The 22,654-nt window shown below is 34.9% G+C and overlaps 1 protein-coding gene and 1 pseudogene across 4 annotated transcripts in view; both read left to right on the forward strand.

Moving 5' to 3' along the window:
- The window catches only part of LOC145267183 (uncharacterized), a 224,337-nt gene that overhangs the window by 149,971 nt on the left and 51,712 nt on the right, over nt 1-22,654 (forward strand). For all 4 annotated transcript variants that reach the window (XM_080123252.1, XM_080123260.1, XM_080123247.1 and 1 more), the window contains exon 2: nt 4,141-4,217. The gene's annotated coding sequence lies outside the window, so the exon portion shown is untranslated. The remainder of the gene's footprint in view (nt 1-4,140; nt 4,218-22,654) is intronic.
- Nucleotides 7,078-7,196, forward strand: LOC145275410 (5S ribosomal RNA; annotated as a pseudogene).

The following is a 22,654-nucleotide window of genomic DNA, read 5'->3' on the forward strand; positions in this document are numbered from 1 at the left end:
TAAAAATAGAATTTATCGTATTATCGAGTTTTATATTTTTTGTTTTGTTTTGGAATCCCTTTGAGATGAGGCTTTCTAATTTGTGTATGCATTCTTATTCTTTGGTTAACTGTTATCCTCATGTTTATAGTTGTTGTTTTATCATGTTTCGGCTGACTCATCCTCTGGCTTTCTCAGGTGATTAATCATCGTCATGGTTTATCACCTGAAAAAGGCCAGACGATGAGTTGGCCGGAACATGGTGAAACAACAACTATGAAGATGAGGATAACAGTCCGCAAAAGAATGAATACACAAATTATCGAATTTTATTATATATTTTTAATGTGGAAGAGTTGTGCGACCAATTCAGTATGTTATGCTTATTACCCTTTATTCAAATTAAATGTCTGTCATTTTTAAACGACGTAATTACGGATGATTTTTTTTTTTTTTTTTTTTAGTTAAGAATACATCTAGCACATCTTCTATTGGATCATTTTTCATAATTTTTTCAATTTATACTAATTTCCCCATGTAAATAATGTTTTAACATGAAATTCATTGGTGTAAAAGATCACTAATCCCTAAAAGCACTTTCTTAAATCTTAAATGCTAGTGAAACCCAAGAAAATCCGCGGTGCTTCCAACATAAATCTGTATGATTTACTGTTAAAAATATTTATTTTGAAATAATGAACGTCTGTCCGGTTCAATATTATTAAGAATAAATGATTCTTTCTTTTTTCTTCTTCCATAAAAATAATTATGATTTTTAGTTAAATATTATTTAAATAAAAACAAATGTCTTTATTCATTTAAAACTAACTAAAATATGCTTAATATACTTTAATTCATGCAGGTATGGTATTTATTATTACAGAACCAATTCTCTCTTGAATATATATATATATATATATATATATATATATATATATATATTCTATGTATAAGGAATGAAAAAATACCAGCGGTGGTTGACGTTATGTTTTGAGAAAAATAGAAAAACCGAATGAAATTAAAATAATCAACGTTTCGTCCTTATTTCAGAGGACATCTTCAGGATAATTGAAATAAAAATGTGAGAAAAGAAAAAGTCATAGATCGTGCGAAAAAGGATTCAAAAACTGTCTTTTTCGCACGATCTATGACTTTTTCTTTTCTCACATTTTTATTTCAATTATCCTGAAGATGTCCTCTGAAATAAGGACGAAACGTTGATTATTTTAATTTCATTCGGTTTTTCTATTTTTCTCCAAACATATATATCTCTATATATATATCTATATATATATATATATATATATAGATATATATATAATACTTTCAATTTGTTTGTACGAAAGCAGTAATGTCTTACTATACAGTCATGCGAATGACTATGTAGTAACACATGACTGCTTATGTAAAAACAAATTAAAAGTATTCCCTGCTTTATCTTGGTATTGAGCACTCTTGTATTAACCTCGTTATACTTCATGGGTTACTTTTCCTTTAGAAAATAACAACCCCCAAATTATATATATGCACTAGCAATTCAGCTCGGTTTTGCTTGGGCCCTATGTACTGTTCATAATTTTAGGTGCATATGTATATACATATATATTAAAAAGTTTGACTCATATCCAGGTAACCTACTTCTAAAATTTAAGTGTTTAGACCCAAAATTGGCGAAGTTTTGTAGAGTCTGCAAAGGTCAACTCTTTTCAACTCTGACCTGCTGGCATTTCAAATGTTTAGACCAAAAATTGGCTGAGTAATTTGGTTGAGACCGCAGAGGTAAAATTTTTTTTTAAACTTTGACCCCAATTTTGGCTCCTTAACAGTTATTGTTTTGAGCTCAAATCAAATGAAAAAGTTTGGTCGTTTTCAAAGGTCAAATCGTTGAACTTTGACCCCTTGATAGCTAAATTTGTGTCCGAAAACTGATTAAAAAGATTTTTCCAAATCTCAATTCTCCTTATGTCAAATCTCGAGTCTGTAGACTGAAAATTGACAGAAGTTAGGTAGGGAAATGTACACATATAGACAAAGAGACCATTTCACTTTTGATGGGACGATTCTAGAATTTTTTCCCCGATTCCAATACTATTACCGATTCTGATGTAATTATAGATTCTAATCCTTTTTAAAGACTGTAAATATGTAGTTTTTTTTAAGGATTTTCTTTTTACCGATTACCGTAAAAATGCATATATTATATGCATATATTTTCACAAACATTTATAGTAATTTATAAATTTTAATTTTATTGGCAGTTTAAAATCAATAAATATTCATCATTTTATTTTTAATTACAGCATTGGAAAATTAATTTTAAACAAAATAAAACCGAAAAGATGAACAATTAAAGGAATCGTATTTTTTGGCATTAGAAAATAGGCACTAATTTTTCCAATGCCTATCCCAATACCCCTAAAAGTTCCAATTTTTCTGATTCCCGAGTAATCGTCCCACCACTTATTTTTATATATATCTACATAGTACTGATTTCAAGTTTTAAAAATATTGACTTTTATGCCATCAGCTAGAATCGGAACCAAAATAGTTAGTGCTTCAAACTCATTTAGAGCTCTAGCCATGTTTGCTACTGTTTGAGCTAACTCAACAGATAGATAAGAAAGTGATAAAATTAAACCACTTTTAGTTATGCTTAGTTTATGCATGTGCAAACTAATAGAAATGTCGGCAATTGTAAAGAATATTTTGTATTTCAACTTGCCGACTTCTGTATGCGTTATTCATCCATTCAAACAAATATTATAAACCATCCTTTGTGTATGATTGCTATTTCCTGTTAACTTCAGTGTTATGTGACCAGTAGTTCAAGAGTTTATAGGTTAAATATTTAGACAGATATACATGCATACATCTATTGTTTTATATATATATATATATATATATATATATATATATATATATTATTGTATTCATTTAACTCCATTTAAAACAAGTATTTTCTGTCTTCTTACCATAAAAATAATTGTTAGCAAAATATTCTTCAACTCCATAAAACAAATGTCACTTCTTGAAATGTATTTCTTGAAAATTGTTTTTTTTTTCTTATTTATTTAAAGCTGTATTCATTTAAAATTGAACGAGCAAGAATTGAATGTCTTAGAGTGTTTCTGTATAGATGGGACTAAAAGACAAATGCATGCTAATCGATTTTTACCAACTTATTCATTTTTAATTTGGACTTTTGTGAAGTTTAAAACAATTTTCAGTAAATTAATTGAATGAATTTTTTTAAGTCAGAAGCTTTATCTTAATGATGATGAAAGTCGTCTGGAATTTTCTGAATAAAGATAAAAAAAACCCCAGAAAACTTAGATCAAAGAGATCTCTACAAAGTAAACTAAACTAACAATTTATCAATTAGCACAGAAGATAAAAAGAAAATGATTTTCATGAACAACAATTTGAGCATCTGTGAATGTATATAAGTCATTGAAAAACTTTATAAAAGTTGTTTCTAAAAATAAATTACTGTTTAACAAATTTTCTGCAATTCTACCGACCACCCTATAACTGGTCCTTGTTGATTGTAGTGTAGTCTTAGATCTGTGCAATTCTAGGGGGTTCACTCTCCCAGACTTTGCTTTCTCTCTTTTAGTGGGAGTTAGTTTATTGTTAATCACCTGATGCACCTTTACCGGAAATGCCGATGGGGCTGCCCGGTCACTTTTTGCAAGTCAGAGTGCCTCTCCTCGAGGGGAATGACTTTTCAATCCCACTTTCCGACCCTGGTTTCACAGTTTTTGCAGTGAGAGAGAGAGAACTAAATACACCCTCCTCCCCATAATTGCAAATTTTTCCTTTCATTTTTTTTATTTATTTATTTATTTTTTTTCATTTACATTTTTCTTTCTTACAAGATAACAAGAACCTTTTTTTCTTCTGTTTTGTTGATGATCTGGAAATTAATATATAAAATTTATGTTTGCGAACATTTGCATAATGGGACATGAAAATATATGTGGTTAGAAATATTAAAATAAAAAATAATTAAAAGCTTTTACATTACAAAATTAAAAAATATCTTTTTTACTCCATTTTATTTGAATAGCACAAAAATATAAAATTATAGGCCAGATAAATATTATTAATGAATTCTTATTTAAAAAAAAATGTCTTTAAATATTTTCTTTTTTATTTCAGAACTTCTTGCCATTGAATACATGAAGGAGGATTTTTATAAAGATTGTCATGAACAGCAAACATTTTGGGAGTCACAGGTAGGTTTTTACATATGAAGATTTTTTAGTCATTGCTGATAGTTATGACCCCTAGGTTAGCTCTTGTCTGTACTATAATTTCCAGATGATAATGACCCCTTTTATGAGAGGATGCATAGCACAAGTGATTGAAAACAAGAATTTAAGAAACCTAATAAATTAAAAAAATAATTCTTATACACTTTGGGGGGGGGATAGAATATGAACATATATATTGATAATAAATAATAATCGATAGAAACGACATTAAAAGGTAGGAATCATGAGGTTCAGGTTTGCTTTCAAAGTCCTAGGAAAATCAGTAAAAATGCCAAAAGTAATTTATTATGTAAAAAGGAATATATTGAATAAACGTTTGGATTAAAGGTAGTATTTCATGGAAATGTAAGAAAAAAAAAAAAAAAAATTAAATACTACTTTAAGGTAAAAGATCAGCCAACAGTAAGTGCTAGATAAATTTTTGCCCAGAAAGTAGCAATTCTTCCTCCTTTGTCAGAAATAGATTATAAGAACTTAATCAATAGATGCCTCCATTCAGTCTCAAGGGATAATAGATACCCCTTTAAAGGTAGTTGCGCATTTAATTGGGAGGCCAGGGTTGTGCAAACCACGACCACACTTCTCCTGAATCGAGACTGTTTGAGTCCAGTGGCAATAAATGCTAGATGACTGAAAACAATGCCAAGATAAGCGGAGAGCACTTGCAGCACCTGGAATTTCCAAATAATCATCCATTTTAGTACTGATCAGGCTTAACATTGCTTACCTTTGGTGGTCTAACTGGAACCTGTGTGTCAACGTGAATTATGTCGTATATTTATAAGGACTTGGGGACAAACCAACAGAATTGATTTACAAAGTTACGAATTGTTGTTGATCACAGTTGGATCAAGCATATTTTATTTGTTTTCCTCTGTCTTTCTTGATCTTTAGGATTGGCCTATCTCCATTCAAACATTCGTCAAAATTCAACCATTAGTATCTTGTTTGGACAAATAGAAAAACATAATTTTTATATATAGGATTATATTGCCCGTTCTTATTATGTAGACCAACTGTCTTTCAGGAAGAGACATATTAGAATTCCATCCCACACTTAAGTTTGGTGAAATGAGTCACTCTTCTGAGTTTCCTTTTGGGAAGCAGACCACTCCCCATACATCTATATTACTCAAGATAAGTGTGATAACATTGCTTTCACAGTTGCTTTAAATACGGATTGAAAAAAATCTAAAATTTTCTTCAGAATCTTTTAGATGAGGGTTGATAATTTTGAATCTATCATTCTCATCTTTGTTGTCTTCGCACCTTGGCAAACGTAACATTTATCCTCCTTGAAGTGCATCTTTCTAAACTTGGAAATCTTTGAACTCAGGATGCATAACACAATAGTTAAGATCATTAACTAATATGATAACACGTGTGCTGCATTGTTCACAGAAAACGCCGACTCCAATGCTGTGTGGTGAGGTCGTCTTCTTCTTCATCTTCTCTTCTGGCTATGTTGTTGTCTCCACATTGGTGACTGCAAGGTAGGGGTGTACACCGGTTTGCAAGCATGAATAAAGTAAAATACACTAAAGAAACATAAACTTTAACAGATTCTGCAAATATCTGTCACATTCTGGATGTGTGCATGACACCATTGACTTTCTACATGTAAAGTTTGCAACGTTTTGTTGAGGTATGCATTCCAGTTAATGTTATCTCATTTTGATCTCATAAAGCTCTCTCTATCCGCTCCTAGTCATAACCTGCATTTAACTGTGTCCAACTCGCAACTTTCCTCAACTCTGTCAACCATCGTACACCTGTAATAGTTTGCAACTTTCACAAAACTCTCCGCTCTACCTAAAACTGCCTGTAGACTAACTCTAAATATGTCTAGTCCTGTGAACGCTACATTTTGAAATATTTATTTGCACAAAATATAAGAATACATAATGAGCAAATAATCTTTTTATCACATCTAATCTTGACCTTCAGCTGGTGCTTGAAGAATGCAATCAGATCTTGATCAGTAAATGATTCAATCTTTTGATCTATTCTCCGACATGAAGTTCATACTGCCATCCATGCTACAGCCAACATTGTGAGAAACATCATTTATCTCTTCTTGTCCCTCAGCAAGCCGACGTTGTTGATAATGTAAGAAATATTTTATGGGCAAGGATGCTCAGGATAGATACGAACTGTCACCTTGTTGACATACCTCCAGTAGTGTCAGAGTTAGGGGCATTCAAAGAAAACGTGCTCAATCAGTTAATCTTCAGACAAACTCTAGCGTGGACAATCAGGTGTCTCAACTATTCTGGCACTGTGTTACATGGCATCGAGGGGCAATACATTCTGGGCAAGTCTCTACACTTTGATAACCAATCCTACTCGGCTTCCTTTGTGTACCTTGATGAACAACTTTCTTTTCATTGTTCTGCAGATAAACTCGTTTCTTCTTTTTTTATTTTTGTTATATTCTTTCTTCTTTTTATTTTCTAACGTGTGGAGATGCGTCACTCATATCACGTTAACAATGAGTCTTTTAGAGGTTGAAGAGCCAATCTTAATTACGGATAATAACAAAGAATAGCATAATGATGAACACTTCTACCCAATCATGGCTGATGGAATGAGAATAATCGACATCCATTAAAGTATTCAATTCAGAATTTTGTATAAGTTCTAGGGTTGGACATAAATATTTCCAAGTTTTAAAAGCTGCATCTGAATGAGACCATAGATTATGATGGCTGAAACGTTTTGAAGATAATGACAATATGAACACTAGTCTGAATAATACAAATTTTTAATTTCCATTTTACTAATCATATTTTTGTTTAGTGTTGGATCAGCAAGGTTAAGCATATACGGCATAATCACATTGACACACTGGTTCCCGTCAGATCACTGAAGTTAAACAACGTTGAGCCTGGTCATTACTAAAATGGGTGACCAATTTGGGAAATCCAGGTGCTGTATGTAGGAGGACGTCGACACCTCCCTGCAAAAAGTTGCAAAAACCTTACATCGTCATCTCCCCTAACGGGATATACATGCAACTGGGGACCACTTGTGAATTTCATAGTCCCATGAAACTTCCTCCTTCGGAGGAAGCTGGTTAAACCCTGAATAGGGTTGGTGCTGACTGCACACACTGCACAAGATTAAGCAACATCCAGCTTGGTTAGTATTTAGAGGGGACCACAAGGTCATAGATTCTGAAACGAAAATGTTTTCTGTTGGTGAGGTTTTTAAACCGATCAGAGGTTTTCTAAACTGATTTCTTTCTTTTTATGATCGTCAGACATTTTGTCTGTTAGGCTTACTTTTCTGAAGGACTCTTTTCACTCAAAAGATGTTTATATATTCTTATAGTTGCATTTTCATTCATTTACACACTTTAATGTTACGCAACCAAGGGTGTAATTTTTTTTTTTTTATTTCCTTTTATAAGGGAGTCACCACTTATCAAGGCCCAAAGGCCACTTGAGGATAAGAGTTAATAAGTGTATGGGTGTCAATAGGACAACAATGGTGGAAATTGAGTAGAATTTGATTATGTAAAGGTTCGACTCAACAAGAATTTGTTTACGTTTAGTTTGAAGACAACCAGATTGTAGCGACCTGTAAAGCAGGCCAGCTAAACAGTTCCACTGACGAGCAGTTCTAGAAAATAAGCTTTGTTTATGTAAGTTGTGTTTAGATTTAGGCACATATTAGGAGTAAGAGAAATTGTTGATAGTGGTTGTAGCTAGAAGTGTGTTTTTTTGTGAAGTTTTGTCAAGATCGGACCATAGATTGGAGCTCAGACGAGTACTTACTATGAAAATAATGATAGAGCAGGGACAGGCTTGTAACGTCTCTTCTGTGGGAAAGAGGTTGCAGGGAAAAGAAAAGGACATCTCCTAAGTTTCAAAACCGGTTTTGAACTCTGTCAAGGCAGGATAGAATGCCCCTAACAGCTCCTGTCTAGATGTGACAGCAGTACTCCATTTTATGATGTATCTTACTCTTATACCGGTAGAGGATTACATCAGGGGTGAGTTATATTCTGGAACAGTAGAATGACGCAACCATTTTTCCAGTGACTTCCGCAACTGATTTAATGTAGGTCTTCCCTTTCAGGTCAAGCGTGAAGGTCTGGCCTAGAAGCTTGTAAAACAGAGAGCTTATTAAGAGTGATTCATATCAATTGGGGCCAAGTGGGGATCAGAGCGTTTATTGTGAAAAAAGAGAAGCTTAGTTTTTCGAAGTGTTAAAATTAACCAGCCACCTTTTGCATCCTGTGCTCGTGGTTGGAGGAAAGAGACTTAGAGATCTTAGTTGTTGTGTGTCTTTGAAGTGTTGCCATCAATGGAAGTGCCATTTGCATATATGTCAACGAAGGAACTTTAAACTTAAATGTGATTTGTGAGATCATTGATAAAGATAAAGAAGTTTGAATACAAGTTTTCCTCTTTCTGGCAACATTTCAAAAATTGTAAATCATTGCTTCCTGTTGCTCCATTGAAAAGGTGACGTATACAATATCACCTAAGGCGTGCACGACACGGACATCTTATATAAATCTCTACTTGTATATAAAAGGCACTGTGTGTGTGTCTCTATGGACTCCGAAATGGCTGGACTGATTTCATTTTTTTAAATCTCTCAAAAATGTACTTTGTCTCTCGGAGTGTTCGTAGATTGGCTTTTTAAAAGGATACCTCTGATAAGTATCAAAAATCGATAATTGAAAAAAATCCGATTAAATAATTTTGACCACAGTTAAAAGCCTACTGCAGCCTTACATCACAAGTTTATATGAAAAGTTTTATTACTACACAAGCAGAAAGGCCTGGTGTCTAAAATAAACAGTAGGTTCTTTGATAAGACTGGGGAGTGTTCAAAACGGATGTTTCTGTTCAGAGCACAACTGCACCATGATACTTAACTTACACATTTTAAACTTTAAATCATTAAGGAAATGACTTTGAAAGAAAATATGCCACATTTCAGGTTATATAGTTTAAATAATGATTTAGCCATTATATAAAAATAATTTTATAAAATCAACAGTAGGTTCTCTCCAGTGCAATGTAAACTACAGTGTATTGTGGACTAAGTAACTGCAGAGAAGTATATAAAGCTTCTAACCTGGGCACCATGGTGGGTTCCTGAGTGTAGCAGGCAATCAATTGATTTGATTTAAAAATGGGTGATTTCACCGATTTTTTTATGACAAAAGCATTGGAAGTTTGGAATATTTGTTAATCTTCAGTGTTGCGTTCCCCTGTATATGTATATTTTCATAGAAATCACCCCATACAAAGCATGAAGTCACGTGATGCAAGGAACTATTATGTATGTGTGTGTGTGTGTGTGTGTGTGTGTGTGTGTGTGTGTGTGTGTGTGTGTATATATATTTATTTGTGTGTATATATATATAGTCTTGGAAGTTTTTAACCTTTAAAACTATACAAAAAAAATTTATCATTCGTTAGAAAACTATTTAGTCAGTAAGTCATCTAATCACCTGCAATCACTGCATCAACTTGCTCTCAAATTTACTATAGTACTACTAACAATTTTTATTTATTCATTTATTTTTATTTTTTTAAGGGATTATTGTTTCAAGATCAAAAACTAAACAATGATACATAGATTCCAACCCAGAAAATAGCAATCACTTATGGAATGTGAGGACTGAAGGACAAAATAAGAGCAAGAATTACGAGACTGCCAAATGCATACCTAGGATCGATTTCTACTCTCCTGCATAAATATTTCTATTTCCTTCTCTCACTCGCCCCCCCCCCCCTCTCTCACCTGTGTAAGTAACCCTCACTTTAAAGGGTTAATTTCTGGGTTTCTGTGACTATTACTTTCTATTTAATGAATTTATCTATGAAATTGGAGCCTTTGTGTAAAAACAATTTTAGATGCTTATGGAACCTGCACTGAAGCCTGAATGGCATTGCAACGTTTTAAGAAATGTGTTTGGGTAGAAGTACTGAGAGCTAGCACCACATCGAGTTGGACTGAGAAGGGATATCTAGCCTGTAAAAATCTTGCTTCAACTAAATGACTTCCAAAGAAAATATGCTGCATTTCAGGTATTAGTTTAAATAATAACCCAGCTAGAGATACGCTAGTTTGGAAGTTTCTAAAATTAATCCAACACATGTAAAACGAAGATATAATTATAATTTAACATCACATGCGGTTTTGTATTGTTGAATAGGGCAACTGGACTCCTGAAAAATAATTTCAAACACTATCGGACAAATATACCCGGTGCACCAAGTGCAAGGGAGATTCAAATAATTATATTTAAAGGAATGGTTAAAATCATGAAATAAGATCTTAGTCCGAATATATGGGATAGCGAGTGAATATTTGTCATTCAATGGGATACTTCATCCTCAGCTTGAACGAAATAAGGAAATTGGAGAAAAAAAAGTGGGAGAATATTGTATTTTTATTATGAATATTAGGTTCGTTGTGATATTGTTTTTATATCTTTTCATTTACCTTCAAATTATTTGTGTAGGATAATTTTAACATTTAATCGGTTTTACTAATATAATTGCAAGTTTCATTGTCCACGTGAAATACTAAAATGAAAATTTTGGAAAAATATGTTCGCCATCTTTACATCTATATATATATATATATATATATATATAGGTATATATAAAAGACAAAACTGCTGCGCGCATATTTGTGTGTCCAGCAAAGGCTTTTTCCACGAGGGTTCTCGGGTCGGGGGTGGGGTAGTATTATTCTTTAGAACTTTTTATATACTCCCTAGAGTTTAATATCTACGATTTGCAAACAGAGATCGTCTATATCTTTTATTTGAGCGACTTTTACGCTATTTTCTTCTGTCGTGTGTTTGTTGGGCTTTTCCGTATAAATAAAATGAAAGTTACCAATGTAAAGGCATCAGCAGCCTTTTGTGCTGGGACGTCTTCAAAGCAATTAGCTTTGATCAATGTGGGGAAAACCCTTTATATCAGACAATTGCTATTCATTTGAGAGTTCCTTCTTTTTGGGGGAGCTTGGTTTCCCCAGTATCGTGGGGAAACAAATCAGCAGAAAGCTTAACTGGCTTTCAGCCAATGTTCATTTCTGCATCTGAGTGAGCTCATTCACTTAGCAAGTCAACTTTTGATTGACATCATTAAATTTGAATGCTGTTCACTTCCAGTGTCTTCTTAGCGTAAGTTGTCATGTTTCTTTCACTTTCTTTTCCACCTTTGCATCACAGGTTCGAGCCTGCCTGTCTACTAACACTTTTTTTTTTCTTTCACACCTCCACACACCCGGGCAATGCCGGATACCCCTGCTAGTCTAATATAAAAAAAGGCAAAATGGGCATGCATGTATGTGTATTTCCACGAAAGGCTTTTTAGCTGGAGGTTCTTGCATCAGTTAGATTCTGGGAGAAATTTTTTTATACTTCCTAGATCATAATATCTCAGATTCGCAAACGGATATCGTCTCTATCTTTTTTTGATTTTGAGTTTTAAAAAATTCCCTCCATGCCGTTGTTTTGAGTGTTTGTTTGTCTTTTCTGTATAAATAAAGCAAAACTAATCGAAAGAAAATGCCTGGCCTTCGGCCGGGTAGTATCTGTTCTGTAATTGGTCCTTGGTCAATGTAGGGGAAACCCTTCATACTGAAACAATTACTATTTATTTGGATACTGCCAGAGTGCCTCCTTTTTTTGGGGCAGCTGATTAAAAACGCCCTTTGTGGGAGGGTTAAAAGCACTGCAAGTCGTCATTTTGATTGACTACGTTAAATTTGAATGCTTTACACTTTCTGTCGCGTCATGGAGTAGGGGTAAGACACCAGATTTTCTTTCACTTTCTTTTCTGCCTTCGTGTCATGGGTTCGAACCTGCCTGCCTACTACCACTTTTATTTTTAACACCTTTAAACACTCTGGCAACGCCAGGCACCCAGGCTAGTATACTAATATAATGCCAACAAACTGTAAATAAATGTTGAATTGATATTACCTTTCTGTCTAGCATGTATTCTAGCATGTGTTCTATTTGTCAATGTAATTGAGATCCTTTATAGTAACTTCCATGACTAAACATTCCACTGCATATTAGATTTGCTCAGGCGTAAAAAAAATAAATGGTGAAAATCTAACATAATCACATGGTTACTACCAGTTATCCATTCAAATTAGCTTAACACTAGCTGTATACACCCGGCGTTACCAGGTCGAAACATATTGGCGGTCAGAGAGCTTAATTGCATACCATTTAAGCTACACTGAGTATCCTGTTTACGATTTTCCTGAAAGTGGACCGCATGTTGGATTTATGAAAGCATAAAACGCATCCGTTTTCTGTCTATGAAAATAAAATGGGAAATAACTCATAGCTTAAAGAAATACACTTACTTCCGCTTTTAAAAGCATCTGGTGTCAGCTAATAATAATTGAAAATAAATCAACTGTAAATAATATTTCGAAATGGAACAATTAAAACAATTCTATTACAACAAATAATTAATAACATAGAGACAATTACTAAAGTAGATTTTCTTTAATGTACTATGCGAATAAGGTTACTTCATGAATGTAGATTTTCTTTGAATAAATAGTATTTATAGAAATAACGCTGGAATGTAAGTGTGTAAACATAGGTTTTCAGTATAATTAAATTGTGAAACAGTGTACCCTCAAATTGTAAACAAACAAACAAACAAACAAACAGGAATACGACTTTATTATAATAGATCACGGAAATCAAATGGAGATTATTGGTGGAGAAAAATAAGACAATTTATTTAGTTTTAGAGAAAAAAAATTACTGTAATGTTGTTCTCTCTGACAGACCTAAACGTATGTAAAGATAATCACAAATGAAAATTAGAACTTCAACACAAAGTTGTGCATTTTCTTTGTTTACCATACTAGTTGCTGATATGTATTTAACATCAGTATGTTCTCTCTTTCTTACTTTCACACCACCTGGTTATCAATACACTGCACCATACACAGCTGGCTGCCAATACACTGCACCATACACAGCTGGCTGCCAATACACTGCACCATACACAGCTGGCTGCCAATACGCTGCACCATACACAGCTGGCTGCCAATACGCTGCACCATACACAGCTGGCTGCCAATACACTGCACCATACACAGCTGGCTGCCAATACGCTGCACCATACACAGCTGGCTGCCAATACACTGCACCATACACAGCTGGCTGCCAATACGCTGCACCATACACAGCTGGCTGCCAATACGCTGCACCATACACAGCTGGCTGCCAATACGCTGCACCATACACAGCTGGCTGCCAATACACTGCACCATACACAGCTGGCTGCCAATACACTGCACCATACACAGCTGGCTGCCAATACGCTGCACCATACGCAGCTGGCTGCCAATACGCTGCACCATACACAGCTGGCTGCCAATACACTGCACCATACACAGCTGGCTGCCAATACGCTGCACCATACACAGCTGGCTGCCAATACACTGCACCATACACAGCTGGCTGCCAATACACTGCACCATACACAGCTGGCTGCCAATACACTGCACCATACACAGCTGGCTGCCAATACGCTGCACCATACACAGCTGGCTGCCAATACACTGCACCATACACAGCTGGCTGCCAATACACTGCACCATACACAGCTGGCTGCCAATACGCTGCACCATACACAGCTGGCTGCCAATACACTGCACCATACACAGCTGGCTGCCAATACACTGCACCATACACAGCTGGCTGCCAATACGCTGCACCATACACAGCTGGCTGCCAATACACTGCACCATACACAGCTGGCTGCCAATACGCTGCACCATACACAGCTGGCTGCCAATACACTGCACCATACACAGCTGGCTGCCAATACGCTGCACCATACACAGCTGGCTGCCAATACGCTGCACCATACACAGCTGGCTGCCAATACGCTGCACCATACACAGCTGGCTGCCAATACACTGCACCATACACAGCTGGCTGCCAATACACTGCACCATACACAGCTGGCTGCCAATACGCTGCACCATACACAGCTGGCTGCCAATACGCTGCACCATACACAGCTGGCTGCCAATACACTGCACCATACACAGCTGGCTGCCAATACGCTGCACCATACACAGCTGGCTGCCAATACACTGCACCATACACAGCTGGCTGCCAATACACTGCACCATACACAGCTGGCTGCCAATACACTGCACCATACACAGCTGGCTGCCAATACACTGCACCATACACAGCTGGCTGCCAATACACTGCACCATACACAGCTGGCTGCCAATACACTGCACCATACACAGCTGGCTGCCAATACACTGCACCATACACAGCTGGCTGCCAATACACTGCACCATACACAGCTGGCTGCCAATACACTGCACCATACACAGCTGGCTGTCAGTACACTGCACCATACGCAGCTGGCTTTCAGTACACTGCGTCATACACAGTTGGCTGTTTATACACTTCACCATACACAGCTGGCTGTCAATACACTGCACCATATGCAGCTGGCTGTCAATACACTGCACCATATGCAGCTGGCTGTCAATACACTGCACCATACGCAGCTGGCTGTCAATACACTGCACTATATGCAGCTGGCTGTCAATACACTGCACCATACGCAGCTGGCTGTCAATACACTGCACCATACGAAGCTGGCTGTCAATACACTGCACCATACGCAGCTGGCTGTCAATACACTGCACCATACGCAGCTGGCTGTCAATACACTGCACCAAACACAACTGGCTGTCAATACACTGCACCAAACACAGCTGGCTGTCAACACACTGCACCCTACGCAGCTGGCTGTCAACACACTGCACCATATGCAGTTGGCTTTCAATACACTGCACCATATGCAGTTGGCTTTCAATACACTGCACCATACGCAGCTGGCTGTCAATACTCGGCACCAGACATGGCGAGCTATCAATCAAAGGGGTAAAGGGAAGAGCTGTATTGTAATTCCCACTCGCCATAGTCTTCTTTTTCTCCTTCCTTTTTTCCCCTGATCTATATACCTATATATGCATTCCGCTCTTTGCTTTTATGCCCACATCAAGGCTTAAAATGCTCAATCGAAACATAAGTTGTCCCTTAATGGCGGCACCAGAATATTACTTGCTGATTCCTGACAACATTCTCAATTCTCCACCTTTGACATAAAATAAGATTTAAAATTTACTGCTTTTGTGAATCTCTGGTCTTTAAAAGGAGTCTTACTTTAAATTGTTGTTGTATGGCGTTCACCCTTGGTTGGATCAAGGGAATATTAAATTTACATGTTGTCACCAGTCATTTGTAATGCTTGGTGCATTTTTGGTCAGGGAGCTAGTTTCAGACAGCCTGATCTGTTAGCACCAGATGCCCTAGCAGGTATTACTACTCTGGGCCAAAATTAATCTGGGAGCAATAGTAAAGGGCAACTCCACATTTCCCACAGTTCTCAAGTGGGGCCTCACCACTTGATGTCTTTTAACATCCTACCCAAGACTAAACTTTTTTGTTTTGGTAGCTCTTGTTAAAAATTCCCAAAATAAACAGATCGGTTGAAAATTAAATTTGATTGATGGACAGTTATTAGTTGTATATTTTTTTAATTTTGGATTTTTTTTAAAGCACATTTGATTTTACATAGAATAATCACTGTCGTGTGTAAGTACTTTGTAGTTTGCAATATCACTTTGTAGCTTGTGATATCACTTTGTAGCTTGTGATATCACTTTGCAACTTGCAATATCTCATTTTTATTTTTTTTCACAAATAGATACTAGAACAGGGATCAGTAACCTTTTGGAGAATGAGGATTAAACACCTATGGCTGCAGTGTCATGGAGGAAAACCATGTTATTAAATATTTAAATAAAGTTTCCGGATGTTTAAAGAAAGCAAGGATTTTATATAATATAATTATATTTATACAATACCGCTTGTTTTGCTACACGAATAACAATAATAAAAAAAGAAATAAGATACAAACACATTTAGGAAAAAAAATCATTATTTCACTGCATGAATAAAAAAAATTATCACGATCAATAAAAAAAAAAAGCAAATTTCTACAAACGAAATAAACTTAGAAACGGTAAATGCTTTAATAAGAACCTTTTTTCTGCTTATTGTGTTATAACTTCTCTACATCATTTATTTGTCAATAACAGGAGCAAAACATCACCCAGGTGGTCATCATGCAATCTTGTTCTCAAATGACTTTTAGTAGATTTCATTTTGAAAAAAAGTTGTTCACAAGCATATGTACTTTCAAATGATGACGTCATCAGTTTCGCATTAACCATGATTTTTTTTTAATATTTTCTGCTTGGCAATATATATTTCTTGTAGAACTCGGCAATGAAGTTCAAATGAAATTTCAATTTCAAAGATTTGTCACACTGTAAGTCAATTAACTGACTGATAGTCTTCTGGCATTTGCTCCACATCCGTTTCGTAAGGAGTACCAAATAACTCAAACAGAATTCTATATTTCGGGAAGTCAGCAAAACAAAAGGAAAACTTCTCAGAGAGCTCACAGTAATGTCTGGTATTATATCTCTCTTGTGATATTGGGGACTTGTAGTTTTGTTTTTGAAGCTGTGATTCCCACTGTCGAAACGTTCTCTTAAACGTAGTAATTTGACCAAACATCTCAAATACAACCATTTTGTTTCCTTGAAGCTCAAGATTCAGAGTGTTCATGTGGGTTGTAATATCCAATAAAAAAAGCTAACTTGACAACTCACTGTGGATCTTGAAAGTGACAATTATTTTATTCTTTGCTCTCTAACTCTAGCTGAAACAACTGACATTAATTTTCCCTACTCTTTATCTGTGCCTAAATCAAAACATAGATTCCATGAGCAAAGCTTCTTTCTTAGAAGTGTACGATTGTAGAACTCTCTTCCATTTGCCTGTTTCCCACTTGACTACAACTTGGATGTCTTCAAGTCCAACATGAACAAATTCCTGACAAACCGTCCCCTTAAGTAAGACGCTTTATCAAATCTCCAATACTAACGATTACTACGATACTATCCCATTGATTACTGTACACGCAATAACCCTTATCCCCGAGTGGCTTCCGGGCCTTTATCAGTGGTGATCTCCATGTAAAAAAAAAAAAAACAACAAAAAAAAACAAAAAACATGGAAATCTCTTCTCTCAATGCATGTACTGGTTTTAGCATTTTTCTGCGGGTAAGTCATTGAACCTTTGAAATATGCTTAATATGATATTTTAATTTATGCAAACTTCATAACTTCAGCCAATTCTCTATTAAGTATTTTATTGCATCCAGTATATAACAGTGATTTCAAAGATTAGAAAAAATAAATAAAATAAAAATGATATTGGGGCCATTATCTAGAATCAAAACCAAAATATTTGTGGTATTGACTTCCATATGGCCTAAGGACACACACACACATAAAAACTTTACAAATTAGACACATTAACTTATGAATGTACATTTTCACATGTGTAAAGGATATATATTAAGTTGACTTGTGCCTGCCAAGTTCCAATTTTTCAATTTTAAGCAACTATTTTTTCTGGTTAAAAGTAAATTGAATTTGCTTTACAGCCCATATATTACGTTTACACTATGTAAACTAAGAATTGACAATTTTATAAACCATTCTGCACTTATATATATATATATATATATATAAAATATATTTGTAGTCATCGACATACAGTCCGGTTTCGTTGTATCACAACTCATCAGTGCCGCTAGACTAGCACCTATCCCAAGCCGAGGATCGAACCTGGAACCGTCGTGATGACAGTCGGCAGTTCTACCCCTTGACTACGGAAGCGGTGCCCGCAACTAATCTGTCCGAATGTCTATTTAAATAAACATCCGTCCGCCACTCGTAAAGTGCTCAAACGTTTGTTTGTAAACAAATCGCGAGCTTCGCATTTTTTCAGCCAAATAAAGTAGCGAGTGAGATTATTTACGATAGTGCTCAACCCAAAGTAGTGATTCCAATACAATTCCCAATTCCGATTCTTTAAAATTTTTAAATATAGATGTACTTATTTGGTGGTAGGAGTTGGATTACCTTAAAACATCTATGTAATATTTGTATATATTTTCACAAACATAACGGTATGTATGGGGGGATGACCTATGGACTTTTGTTTCACTAGTAGTTTAAAATTAATATATATTTTTCATTTCATCATTATTATGAGCCACGGAAAATCAATTTCTTAAACAAAAAAAAATAATAAACAGTTAAAAGAATCGTTTTTGGCATTGGAAAATAGGCACAAATTTTCCCAGATTCCGATATCCTAAAAAGTCATGATTTTTTTTTTATTCACATTTCCAATTTATCGTTCCAATACTAATATATAGATAGATTAAATTTGACATGGTTGATATGTCAGAAACAAACCAAAATAAATCGATCCCTTTTTATTGTTCTAGAGTAATAATGAAACTGCCTTCTAAAAATGTTTTCCCAGAGGGATACAATTTATTCTGAGATCAATGCAGTCTAAATATATATAACTAGAAAAGTGAAAATGTGTGTATGTGTCTGTCTGTGTACATTTCCCTACACAATATCTCTGTCAATTTTTAGTCTACAGACTCGAAATTTGATATACAGGGTACTGAGATTTGGGAAAATCTTTGTAATCGGTTTTCGGCCGGAAATTTGGCTGTTAAGGGGTCAAAGTTCAACGATTTGACCTTTGAAAACTCTACCAAACTCCTCCGCCAATTTTGGGTCTAAACACTTGAAATTTTAGATATAGGTTCCTTGGACATGGATCTAACTTAATAACTTGATTTGAGGCCAAAACAATAAATGTTAAGGGGTCATAATAGGGGTCAAATTTTTAAAAAATTGACCTTTTTTTTTTTTTTTTTTTTTTTTTTGCTCAATATACACCTCCAAACACCCGGGCAACGCCGGGCTGAATGCTAGTATAAAAATAAATAGCCATCCAACCTATATAATTAGATTTGACAACTTTATTCGACATTAAAATAAAACAGTGTTGATATGTCGTAAAATAAACGAAACTGAACCTATCAATGCAGATGTGCTTATGTGCATGTTCAGATCTGCTTTGATATTAAAGTATTAAAAAATGTCACTAGCTTTTTTCAGCCATTACATTAGTCTCATTTAGTTTAAAACAAATCTGTGTCTGAGAGAAATATTTGTTTTATTATGGGTGGTGCAGCTTCATGATTACATGCATATGAAGAATTCGTTTTCCCTTCTGAATCGAAATCCTTCTTGCATAAGTTGAATAATAATTTTCTCTACACTAAACCAAGTCTGTAGCCTGACAGAGAAACTATAAAAAAAATGGTTTTCCTATTTATACTTTGAAACAAAAGTCATTTTTTTTTAAATTTTTTTATTGGCATCATTATCTATTAAGCTCCACATCTACTCAAATTAACCATTACCATTATATTACATACCAAGCTTTTCATTTCGAACATAAATTTAGGTCACCCCCCCTCTCCATCTTTTCTCATAATGTTTTAATATGGACGCCTTTCTTCTCACTTACTTTCGGTTATATAACTTTCATTTCATCTTCTAACTCATATAGGTATAACCTTCCCACCCATTTGATGCGTACCAAATTGGTAAAAAGGAAAATTATTCCCAACTTGCATTTAGGTAAAAATGCATTTTTCTATAAATAATTGAATTCATTCAAAAAGTATCGCAAACCAAACAAATAAATAACATCTACATAAAAGCTCTGATCCCCATCTGGTATCAATTGAAATGAGTGGCTCTCGTCTTTGGGAGACTTCATGTTTTGACAAGCTTCTGGGATTGACCTTTATTCCTGATCTGAAATGGAACACGTACATCAAATCTGTTACCAAGGTCGCTGGAAAAATGGTGGGCTCCTTCTACCGCTCCAGTAGATATCTCATTGCGGATGCAATTCTCTATCTATATGAAAGCCAAGTACGTCCAAGGATGGAGTACTGCTGCCATATCTGGGCAAGAGCTGCTAAAAACAGCGTATCCTGCCTTGACAAAGTACAAAATAAACTTTGTAGCCTAGTGGGGGATGCCCTTTTCTCTTCCCTGCAACCTCTCTCCCACAGAAGGGACATTGCGAGCCTTTCATTGTTTTATCATTATTTCCATGGCAAGTGCTCGTCTGAGCTCCAATCTCTGGTTCCCCCTCGCCAATCTTTCATGAAAAACACCCGTCTAGCTGAAACCACTGTCAGTAATTTTTCCCACTCTTTATCTGTGTCTAAATCAAAACGTAGATTCCATGAACAGAGCTTCTTTCTTAGAAGTGTACACTTGTTGAACTCTCTTCCGTTTGCCTGTTTCCCACTTGACTACAACTTGGATGTCTTCAAGTCCAACATAAACAAATTCCTGATGAACCGCCCCCTTAAGTAAGACACTTTATCAGATCTCCATTACTAGTGATTATTAAGATACTATCCCATTGATTACTGTTCACGCAATAATAACCCTTATCCCTGAGTGGCCTCCGGGCCTTGATAAGTGGTGACTTCCATGTAAAAAAAAAAAAAATTTTTTTTTAAATATAACCCAGTGGTAAAAGTTGGCTTCTTTTCACGAGTCCCGATTTCGAATCCCGCTAGATTCAGCTACTCGGATGAGTTGTAGACGACGAAACACGTGTCATTGGATAATTATATATCCAAAACGATATATATGTTGCTCCCCATTTGGGGGTACCAAATTAGTAAAAAGGAAAATTATTCCCAACTCACATTTAAATAAAAAATACACTTGCATATAAATAATTGAATTCATTCAAAAATCATCGCAAACAAAAACAAATACCATATAACCTTCATGATATAAATAGAAAAAAATGTTATTGTACTAAATCTATTTATAAGATCTAATAAATAAAACCAGAAAAATGTTAGGTATTTTGCTATTTTCTATTTATTTTCTTATTAGTTGCTAGTGTGATCGAAAGAGTTAAGAGTGGTTGGAATCAGTTCAAAGAACTTAAGTCATGATTAACTAGCAGAGTATTACTATTGTTGAGCAAGGGAAGAGTCTGTCGGGCATGTGTGAGCAGTGTGATAATTAGGGCTATGACAACAACATATTCTTATCATTGTTTTGACTCTCGAGTATATATACGACACAGTTAATCAACTGAGAACCACATCACTTTATATAAAAGTATATGAGATATCAACGGATACACACTCGAGTCAAAGCAATGAAAAGAATATGCTGTTGTCATAGCCCTAGTTATAATGTATGGAGGTGAAAACGAGCCATAGAACGTTGACGATATGTGAGTACTTATGAACTTGTCTCCTTGTTTATAGCTTCGTTTTGGTGCTGAAAAATTCTCATCACGTGATTATGGTACAAGACGAGAAAAATTAATGCATCTTACAATTACGCCTTGTTATGAAGTCAAGATAAAAACGCAAGCCGGAAATGACAAATATATATATATATATATATATATATATATATATATATATAAAATACAAAAATAAGAAATTCAGTTGCGCTTTTATTCTTTGAATTTTGAATAAGTTTGCATGTAATTGTGTGTGTGTTTTTTTTTTTTTTTTTTTTTTTTTTTTTTTTGACACCCTTTTGCTTTTTGGCTTCTCCAATATATCACAAGGAGTTTTATAAATAAACCTGTGCGGTTTTGACAACAGAAACAACTGAAAGGTCAATGTGCGCTAGAGTACTAAATTAAGCCTTTCCTTTCAAAAGTTGATTTTTAAGGGTATTCCTTAAAGTTTTGAACGAATATCACATTTTTTAATGTCACCGACAAATATTTTTTTATGATATTGAGACCTTTATGAATAATATTGAGACCTTTATGAATAATATTGAGACCTTTATGAATAATATTGAGACCTTTATGAATAATATTGAGACCTTTATGAATAATATTGAGACCTTTATGAATAATATTGAGACCTTTATAAATAATATTGAGACCTTTATAAATAATATTAAGATCTTTATCAACCAACGTATTCTTTATTATTTTATTGGTGGCCATGTTTGTTTCTGTGCACACAGTCAATTTTATGTACACATGAAAACAGATGTACAACCCTTTTGGCAACCTTATATTACAATGATAACCACGATAACATACTAAAATAATTATCAATATCCAGATGTAAAAGTCAGATTGGCAAGAGTTGCACACTTTTTCAGTGTGAAGTTTTAAACGTATCGTCCACTCTATAATAAAGACCAATATGTATTTTGTTTGTATATATATTTCTAATGTACTTCCACCCTGTATTGCAAAATTTAGCGATTTATTTATTTTTTCAGCCATTAGAATGTAGAAGGAAACAAGGAAATCAAACTACAATTCAAACAACCACTTCAGACTTATCCTTCTGCTTGAAAGGAATTTGGAAAAAAA

The sequence above is a fragment of the Euprymna scolopes genome, chromosome 4 (assembly GCF_053919585.1).
Source record: "Euprymna scolopes isolate OS-2025 chromosome 4, ASM5391958v1, whole genome shotgun sequence".
Taxonomy (NCBI): domain Eukaryota; kingdom Metazoa; phylum Mollusca; class Cephalopoda; order Sepiida; family Sepiolidae; genus Euprymna; species Euprymna scolopes.